The sequence below is a fragment of the Orbicella faveolata genome, unplaced genomic scaffold (assembly GCF_042242905.1).
Source record: "Orbicella faveolata isolate gen_17 unplaced genomic scaffold, um_ofav_v1 contig_25, whole genome shotgun sequence".
NCBI lineage: Eukaryota > Metazoa > Cnidaria > Anthozoa > Scleractinia > Merulinidae > Orbicella > Orbicella faveolata.
In genome coordinates this window covers 21,530,001-21,540,408 of record NW_028301553.1, presented here as the reverse complement: position 1 = coordinate 21,540,408, position 10,408 = coordinate 21,530,001, and the positions used below count along the sequence as shown (strand labels likewise).

The window sequence follows — 10,408 nt, the reverse complement described above, 5'->3', positions numbered from 1 at the left end:
CTCTCTGCAGGCTTCCCTATGGTTAAGCCTTTATGTTATGTTTGATGCTGTGCTCATTTGCCCCCTTTTGGACGACGCTCAATAAAATGGCGCGGAGAGGAGAAGCACACAGGGACTTATGGGACTTGGTTTATGTTAATTTTCAAATATGTTCTGATTATGCTTTGAACATACTGTAATTATCATTGATTCAGAGCGAAATAAAGTTGGTTACACACTGTTATATTCGCCTCCTTCATCTTCGTATAATCCATCTTATACTGCAGACCTCAAGCGGCCTTGGCATAATCTGTGATTATCAGCTATCTCATGTTATCTTTGTCGTGAAACTTATTAGCCCACATCGGGTTTTTGTTTGTGTTTTGTTTGTACAGAGTTCAAATGACATTTACGATTGACAGTTGATCATGAGTATTTTTATATATCGCATGTGCTCTTATAATTAAGTTAGTTGTGAATACGAGTCATCAAATAAACAAGTTTTAATAATCAAATGGACTGCGAGAATTCTTATTCGATATAATGGCACCCAACGTGGGACAGTGACCTCGACATTAATGAAGAATGGCTGAAAAACTAGGGCGCACCTGCGCCAAACGTGGTGGAAATCAAAGTGTAATGACGAAACTTATGAATGAAGCAGATGGTCTCCTACATCCTGATGAAATGGACGAACAATGCTTAAAGATAATTGCTGATTCACTGAATGAAAAGCTAGCATTGGTTAAATCTCTTGAAAAGAAATTATAAAAAGTTGTCATGTGGAGGAGATCGCAAATGAAACAGAGGAATCTGATGATATCGATCTGTGAGTGCTGTTTATGTTACGATCTATTACAGAAGCTACGAGTTCAATGTCTAACGACGAATCTCCACAATGAAGAAAAGGAATGGTGATGAAACTGCTCCTTCTATATCGATGCAATCGACTACTGGACCACAAACAACAAATGTTTCTGAAAATGGGGATTCTGGAAATACTCCAATTGTTCAAAACGTGGGGACCTCAACTGGTGATGCAAGCCAACAGCTTCGCAATCCTGCTCCAACAGCAGATGTTGCCATTTATGCATCGCAATCACCGGGGAGTTCAGGTATGACTTTTCAAAGTAACAGTAACGTTAGCACAGTCACTTTGAATTACGCTAATCAAGTCAACCGAGAGCAAAATTACCTAAACTAGTTTTGCCTAAGTTCAGAGATGTTACGTAATGGCAAGGTTTCTGGGACAGTTACAACAGCTCCATACACACCAATCCACAACTGAGTCAGATCGATAAGTTTAATCACCTGCATTCGCTCTTGGAGGGGCAAGCGGCACATTCAATAAAAGGTTTAACTAGATCTGAAGCCAACTACAACTCTGTGATCAATCTATTGCATAAACGTTTTGGCAAGCCTGAGAACATTTTCTCTAAGCATATGGACGAGATGCTTAAGATTCCAGGGTGCGTCAATGACAACCCCTCCCAGCTTCGACTTGTTTACGATAGGATAAGCATCAACATACGTGGTTTAGAGTTGTTGGGTGTTAGTTCTAGCCAGTATAGAAGTTTGTTAATTCCCGTGATCATGTCGAAATTGCCGCCCGAAATCAGAGTTCAAGTCGCCAGAAATACAGCACGTGAGGTCTGGGAAATGTCCAACTTATTACAAGTTATCCGACAGGAACTTCAGGCTTGTGAGATTGGCATATACTAAAACCCAGACAGTAGACGGTAGACCATAGATAGACGATAGGTCAAATTTATCAAAAACAAAACATGTTTGCGTGACAAATTTGTCACGCAATCTTTAGGGAATGCTTTCCATATAAAAAAGGGTTGGCGAGCAATGCCACATGAATGATTAGGAACTCCAAAAACCAAATTTCCACAAAAACAGTGGCATAAACAGTCACATAAATGCCAACATGACCGGGCCTCCTGCGGGTTTCCCTCAACAAAGCAGAATTCCACCCACTGACCAGTTGCCAGTAGCAATACAACAAAACAGCACTCTTCCCCCTTCACTTCCGGTATAACTGAATACAGTTCCTTTGCAGGTACCTCCTCTCAGTTTACCGTTGTCGATTCCTCAACATCCAGATGGCTCTTCCCCCGCAACACAAGGACCGACCCTGAAGCCAGATCCCCCTCCAGAACTTGCAGAGGTAACTCTTCTTCACCTATGTGACCCTCATGTCAGCATCTGCCATGGGTGCAGCCAGCCAATTAGAAGTGCAGGAGCCTATGTCCCACCACCTGCACATGTGGTAGTGGTCTCTAAAATGCGTCGTGAGTATACAGTTGCGGGTGAGAGGAGGCAAGGAAAAATGGGAAATGTGTTTTTCCACGCAAACCTGTCATGTATAAAGAATAAGCTAGCACATTTTCTGCCATCCCTTCTAACTGTTCAAAGTCATGTTAGACAACTATTAACACCAATTCACAAACAGCACCTTATTGACTCTTTAGGATTTCCAGGGTAAACTTTACAATCTGTAGCTGTTTTTGTTATTCCAAATGTTTGTTTCAATGAAAATATCTGTTTAAGGCCGTTTCATGCATGTAAGGCATGATAAAGTATATATCTGCCAATTCAAGGTTTAGGATAGGAATGAAGGCTTTTTGCAAGTAAATAGGTTTATCTGCGGTTATGCTTGTGAGATTGCTAGACAATTTGGCCCCCATACAGATTTCATCATCCTTAACATTGTAATCTAAAAATTGTTTTTTGCTTGGTCACATGATATGTCATGTGACTATTTTCCTGAAAAATTCAAATATTCGAGGAATGACCTTCCTTTTTTCTGAAAAAATATAACATATCGAAAATATCTTGAGAATTCAACTTTTGAATTCTAATAAATTCATTTCAAAAATAAAAGTCTCCTGCCGAAAAGAATACGTTAAGGCAAAAGAGGGTGAGGACATTTACATTTGATGAAAATTTCATTGTCTAACAAATGTGGCCATAGATATGGGTGATCGTTCATATTTCCCAGTCATTGTTGACTCTAAATGTGCTTGAGAAACCATTACGAGTCGAGAGTGGAGTACCTGAAACCTGCTGCCACCCGAGTGGTCTGTGGAGGAGACTAGGTTTTCATGTGACATCAGTACGTGGCAGTATTCTAAAATCGGTAGTGAGTTTTTATGTCAAAAGATGGCCGTAACACTGAATCACGAACTTGTACTCCAATTTACACTCCAATTTATGTGTGAGCTAACTGGCCAGATGCGACAAGTTCAGTCTTTAAGTCTTGTACGCGATTTCCTGTGTAGCGAAATAAATGTGTGAATCTGAATTCTTTTGTTGTGCATTTTGTCAGGGGTTTCATTCTTGTCCTTTTTAACGGCTTGAAAAGTAGTGAACTTGTGTTCACTTGTGAAAACCTTTGTCAAAACAGCTTTAAATCAGGCTCAAAACTAAGGTGTGATTGCTTCTAGTCCCCTCCCCAAGTACAGTCTACGTACATAGGTACATTACATGTGTTTGTCGTCTATCGCGTCACCGTGTCATGCTCATACTACGGACTACGGACTGCGTGCAGTTTCTAATAATGCATGTGACATTGTGGGCCAACCTGTTTTTATACGAAATCAATTCCCTAAAGATTTCGTGACAAATTTTGTCACATGACGCTTCCCCACGTTTATGTGACTTTTTATGCCACTGTTCTTGTGGAAACTTGTTTTTTGGAGTTTCTAATCATTCATGTGACATTGCGCGCCATCCCATTTTTATATGGAAATCATTTCCGTAAAGATTGCGTGACAAATTTGTCACGCAAATCTGTCTCGTTTTTCATAAATTTGACCTATCTTCTATTGTCTATCTATCGTCTATCGTCTTTTGTCTATCGTCTACTGTCTGGGTTTTAGTACATGCCTCAGTCAATTTGCCGCCAATCAATTTCCAAACAGCATGATTCATCTGCCCTAAACAAAAATTTGCAGGAAACGCACAACTCAACTCTTGTAAGCCATGCAACAGAGAACTCACAGCTCCTACAAATGACAACAACTCCTAGTTCCGGAACGAAAGGAACAGTCTTGTTCCAAACTGCCTGAGCTGTTGCCACCAATGAAGACAGAACGAAATCGACCAACATCTGGATTTTATTCAATAATGGGAGCCAACGGTCTTATGTTATCAACACCTTAAAGTCACGCCTCAGTCTCGAGCCTCTGAGGAAAGAAACGTTCCATTTGAACACATTCAGAAAACAACAATATTGCACACAAGACTGTGACGTGGTGAAAGTCCGTTTGGGGAAAGCTGGTTGTGAAAAATTGAAATTTGCACTGTTGGTTTCCTAGTGATATGTTCGTCGTTGTCGAACAAGATCGAAGTAGGCAAGTTTCCTCATTTAGACAGCTTAGAATTTGCTGATGAATTCGATGAACACGGTGACGAATCCATAGGCATTCTCATCGGATCCATTTACTATTGGAACGTAGTGAATGGCAAAAGAATTCATGGTGAATCAGGCCCTACTGCTGTCAAGAGTAAACTGGGTTGGCTTTTGTCTGGGCCCATTGGATAGAGAATTTTGAGCAATCACATTAGTTCTCATCTAGTGATTACAGGGGAATTAAACTCATTGTATTACATGAACGAACACGACAAACTTTTGAACACTATTAAGGACTTTTGGGAAACTGAATTGATCGGAATCAAGGAGCAACTTCACACGGAAGCGACAGAAGGCATTGATTTTCTAAGAGATCCAAGCTATCATGGAAAGCGATACGAGGTGGGTCTACCCTGGAAGGAAGACTGCATACCTTCTTCCGACAATTATCAGATGTGCTCATCGTGACTGAAATCCTTACGACACAAATTGAGCCAAGAACCTGCACTGTTGAGCGAATACAGCAACATTATACAAGAACAGGAGAAAAATGGAATCATTGAACGAGCAGAAGAAGTTTGCAGTAATGAAGAAATCAACAAAGGGATTCATTTTTCGCCACATCATGCAGTAGTCCGCAAAGATCAAGAAACAATGAAGGTCTGCATCGTCTACAACGGGTCTGCGAAATCTTCAAAACAAGGAAGATCACTTAACGACTGTTTGGAAACAGGGCCACATTTCATCCTGCATATCTTTGATAGGTTGACAAAATTCTGATGGAACAGTGTTGGCCTCATGGCTGACATCGAGAAAGCGTTTCTGAATGTTGGAATCAAGAGAGAGGATCAAGACATGCTTCCATTTCTGTGGTTTAAAGACCCCACAGCCAAAATCCCCAAAATGGTATAGTTCAGGTTCAGTTGTTTGGCGTTTGGACTATGCTCCTTGCCTTCTATTTTGTGCTCCACAATCAAGCATCATTTGAAGTTTTACAGACAAAGTGAACCAGAAATGGCAGAAATGCTTGAAAATTCCCTGTACATGGATGACTTGATCACTGGGGACGACGACAACAAGGGCGCCTTTGCTATTTACAAGAAATGGAAAGCGATAATGGCTGAAGGTGGATTTCGTCTTAGAAAGTGGAATTCCAACTGGGCAAGTTTAATTGAGGAAATTGCGAAATTTGAAGTGTCGAATGATCAAACTCCAGCAAGTCAGCAAACATGCGATTTTCCAGATGTTACACAAGAAGATGACGAGTCCTATGCAAAATCAAGTACCAGTTTGAGCAGCCCTACTTCAAGTGACGGAAATACAGTCAAAGTACTAGGAATTAACTGGGACACTGCCAATGACGAAATATTCTTTAACTTTGCCGATTTGTACAAATATGGAAAGTCACTTCCAAGATTTTCGACCCTTTAGGATTTCTTAGTCCTTTCATCATTCGATTGAGGATATTGTTTCAAGTTTTATGCAGTGAGAGACTTGACTGGGATCAGCCACTTCGAGGAGAAATGAACAAAACTTTGAACTCAATATTCGAAGAATTGAATCCACTGGGGTATGTCAGAATACCGAGATGCTATTTTCAGTCAGGGTTTTCAAAGATTGATGTACAACTCCACGCGTTTAGTGATGCATCAGAGAGAGCCTACGCAGCCGTCATGTACATCCGAGTGGTATACAGTGATGGTTGCGTCGAGACAAGATTAGTCGCAAGCAAGACTAGAGTCTCGCCTATCAAGAAGCAAACTATCCCTCATTTGGAATTGCTTGGAGCTGTCATTTTGTCACGACTCACAACAACCGTATTGAAGGTGCTATTGAAACAAGTGAATCGAATACTTTACTGGGTCGATTCAAGAACTGTGCTTTGCTGGATTCAAAATCATAAGTACTGGAAACAATAAGTCAAACATTGTGTAGATGAGATCTGACAACTGACAGCAAGGAAAAATTGGAGACATTGTCCTGGAGTGCAGAACCCTGCTGATTTACCTTCACGTGGGTTGACTGGAAATGAAATGGTTGACAACTCTATGTGGTGGTGTGGCCCTCAATTCCTACAATTGCATGAAGAAAATTGGCCTCAAGAGCAAGCGACAGACGATACCAATGAAGCTGCCCTCTCCGAAGTTGTAAAAAAACCCACCAAATGTGATCCACATGCTAGCATCCTGTGGAGAGATCCCGTCCAAAGTCAATCTTGCCAGAATCATCAATGTCAATGAATCAGCACTCTTGACTGCTTTTTGCACGTGACAGCCTATGTGCTACGACTTGTTGATATATTAAAATGACGTAAATCAACACGCAAGTGTGGAAAGGAAGAAGAATCAAGTAATGAAGAAGATGATCGTGAACTTAACTCAGCAGAAATCAGCCGAGCTGAGTCGCTCTGGATCAAAACAGTACAAGCCAGTTCGTTCAAAGATGAGCTCAAGTTCGCACAAAAACAATGCCAACCAAAACCTTGACGTGTGGAGCAATTTGGTCTGTTTTTGGACGAAAACAAATTGCTAAGATGTCGAGGACGACTCAATAACGCAACCTTATCGTCGGACAACAAGAATCCTATACTCCTGCCTTCCAAGCATCCTTATGTCGAATTAATAATTCGTGAAACTCATGACAAAGTCAAGCACAGCTCAGTCAACAACATGCTGACCACCATTTGGGAAAGATTTTGGATTCTACGGGGGAGACAAGCAGTGAAGCACATGTTGAAATGTTGCATTACTTGTCGAAGACTCGAAGGCCTGCCGTACTCAAGCTACAATGTTCCCGATTTACCAAGTGTTTGCGTCTCCAAAGATCCACCATTTACTCATACCGGAGTAGACTTTGCTGAGCCTCTTTTTGTTTGTGGTAACAGGCCCTTTGCAGCTAAGCCATCACATGACCTATTTTTCATAAACTTATGGGCTATAACTTAACAAATGCCAGAAATGGAAAAAGCATCTCGAAAATATCAAAATCGCCAAGTTTGAGGCCCCCATCATTAAAGAAGGAGATTTTATGACAGTCCAAATTTTTAAAAGAATAAGAAGATTTGAACGGAAGAAGTTGCTGGAGAGCAACACCTTGCTCCCCAGCAACATTTTACATACAAATCCTCTAGATTTTCCGAAAATTCAAACTGTCGTATAAACTTACTCTTTAAAGCCAGGGGCCTCAAACTTGGCCATTTTGGTGTTTTTGATGCACTCTTTCCATTTCTTGCATTCTTTTAGTTATAGCCCAGAATATAAAAGTTTCCTCGCAAAAATTTGGTCACGTGACCCCAGCTGTGAAGGGCCTATTCAACTACTGAAAGCGACAGCTATAAGTGTTATGTTTGTCTGTTTACATGCGCTTCAACATGAGCTGTACACCTCGAACTTACGCGAAATCTTAGTGTTGTCTTTCCTGCTGGCATTCCACCACTTTACAAGTCGTTGGGGACTGTCTGCAACTTTAATGTCTGATAATGGAAAAAAATTTCCAGGATCCTCCAAAGAAATTGTCAAGATTGCACGATTGAAAGAAGTCTTGCATTATTTAGCCATCAATGGTGTCAGCTGGAGATTTATAGTTGAAAAGGCCCCTTGGTGGGGTGGCTTCTGGGAGAGATTAATCCAGAGTGTCAAGCGATGTATGAAGAAGTCCATTGGTAGAACCACCTTATCCTAAGATGAGTTAACCCATTGACGCCTGAATGAAATTACCCGCGACCCACCCCTAATTCCCTGGCATTTTTTGGAATATTTCTGAGCGAGCGAAAGCACAAAAATAAACCATATGCGCAGTAACCACAGACACAGGATCAGGTTTCAAGACATTGTTTATTTAAAGTTGAATAAATGAAGGGTCAAAATATTAAAAAATATTAGCAAACAGAACTCAACCTAATGTGTAAAACTGATGAGAAAACAAGAAATTATATTATTTCTTTACTGCGCGACAAAATGTCCCACAGAAGCTGAGAAAATTGACTTTGCGAAAATGAATCAATTATTGACTTTGCAGGACAAAAACGAAACCAAATACAACAGAATTGAATTTCTTGTACTATAACGGCTAACATTTGAGAAAACAACGAAAAATAAAAGCGAAGAACTCATGCAAAAATCAATCTGAAAACAAGAAATCAAGTAATTTCTTCGCCGCGCGACGAAAATATTACGGCCCTGCGAAAGAAAGATGAAAGTCATAAATCAAAAAGACGACAAAAACAAGCAAATTATTTTTAGATCAGTCGTATTTCAACTGTGTTAAATCAGTGGCCATTTAGTTCTTTTCTCAGCGGTTCTGTAGTAGCTGAATAAGACTCCAAAAAATATTTGAACGAAGTGAATAAACTAAATAAACAAAGCGCCTAGAGGTTGCCATAAATTAAATATGCAGAAATCCAGCGTGCAAGTTACTGTTCACTTTTAAAACCTAAAATTCCCAAATACAGGTAACCAAACGAAAGAGATGCGAAAGGAAGTTCAATAACAATAAATTTTCATTCACGCTGAGACAAAGAAACCTATTTAAAAGCAAAAAATTGTTCAAAATTTCGCAGACGTGCTTCGCTGCATGACCGCATGTTCAAATTATTCTTCATGCTAACGCGGAAGCTTGAGTTTTTATCGACCGCTTTTGCAGTCATTTTAACGCCCGTGGCTTTACCAATCTTTCCAAAAGTTGAATTCAACTTCGAAGTAATAATGTACATTACCATTTTTGTTTCTGAAATCCGAAAAGCCGCTTTAAACCTGCGATCTGTCGTCGAAACTTACTTGAAAGCGCTCCGATCTTCATGTTTTCTCAGCGGTTGTAGGAAGAAAAACTTCTTCACCAGAAAGTTTTGAGGACTCTGTATTCCTTGATCCTCCATTCTGAGGTCACCTGAACATTGATTTATATTTTTCCTTTCTATTTTAAAGCCCAAAGCAGTAATTTATCCGTGTTAGGAATGAAAACAAGACCTTGGAAGTTTTTTAGATTTGGACCGCAACGTGCCATGTTACCTGCACTTTTCGAGTGCGCGATTTTAAGAAGAAAAACCGTCTTTCTAGGACCCCTAAAGTCCTCTGAAAATATGCTCAGAAAGGCCATTCTGATTGGTTTATTTGTCCTCCAGAACAATAGAACAAAAGGGGAACCAAAGAATCTTCAGGGAGGGTAGGAAAGGCAATTGTCCTCATGTGCTTTTTATCGGGCGGTTACGGGCGGCACAGGGAAATGGAGGAGTTTTTCGCATGGGCGGTTACGGGCGGCACAGGCGTCAATGGGTTAAGCACCTTGCTTGTTGAGATCGAATCGGTGGTTAACTCAAGACCTCTCACTTATGTGGAGGACGATCAAGATCGCTTGAGTTACACCCTTTCCCCTTCACACCTAATCAATGGACGACGAGTAACCAATACTTCGAATGACAGTCATTTTGAGGTTATTAGCACCAACGAATCGCTTACACGAAGAGCAAGACATCATCGCCATCTCCTTCGCCAATTCACTGGCCAATGTAGGAAAACCTATTTGTTGAGTCTACGAGAGAGACATGTGCAAGTCACTAAGAATTGAAAGGGAGTTGATATAGCCATCGGAGATGTAGTCATTCTCAAGAACGATACATCAAACAGAATGCTCTGCAAATTGGCTAAAGTGGAGGAGCTTTTGTAGAAGGCACAAGTGTAATAACTGGTCACAAATGTAACAAGGGTTCAGACATAGGCACAAACATGAAAGGCACCTGCCATTCAAAGTTGATGTCATCAGTTAACATCTCGTTAGTTTTGTCATTCAACGTTTACTGAGATACTAGAATATATCTTGAGTGACTCACTAAGGTCTGAGTTGTCAACTTTTTTTCATTTGGAGGGGAGAGGAACGGTTTAGGGAGGAGGAAGAAACGGCCAAAAAAAATAGGAAGGAGGGAGAAACGAAGCAAAAAAATAGGGAGAAGGGGGAACCAGAGCATAAAAAGGGAGAAGGGAGAATGTTCTCTAAAAAATGTGACATGAATGTTCAAGGCCTTACCGACCCACAGATGAGGGCAGCTTTGGCCACGAACTGCAAGTTAAAGTGTAT

The 10,408-nt window shown here is 40.6% G+C and overlaps 1 pseudogene; it reads left to right on the top strand.

The window, feature by feature from the left end:
* Positions 1–513: 513 nt before the first annotated feature.
* Positions 514–1,869, top strand: LOC149109435 (uncharacterized; annotated as a pseudogene).
* The last annotated feature ends 8,539 nt before the right edge of the window (positions 1,870–10,408 follow it).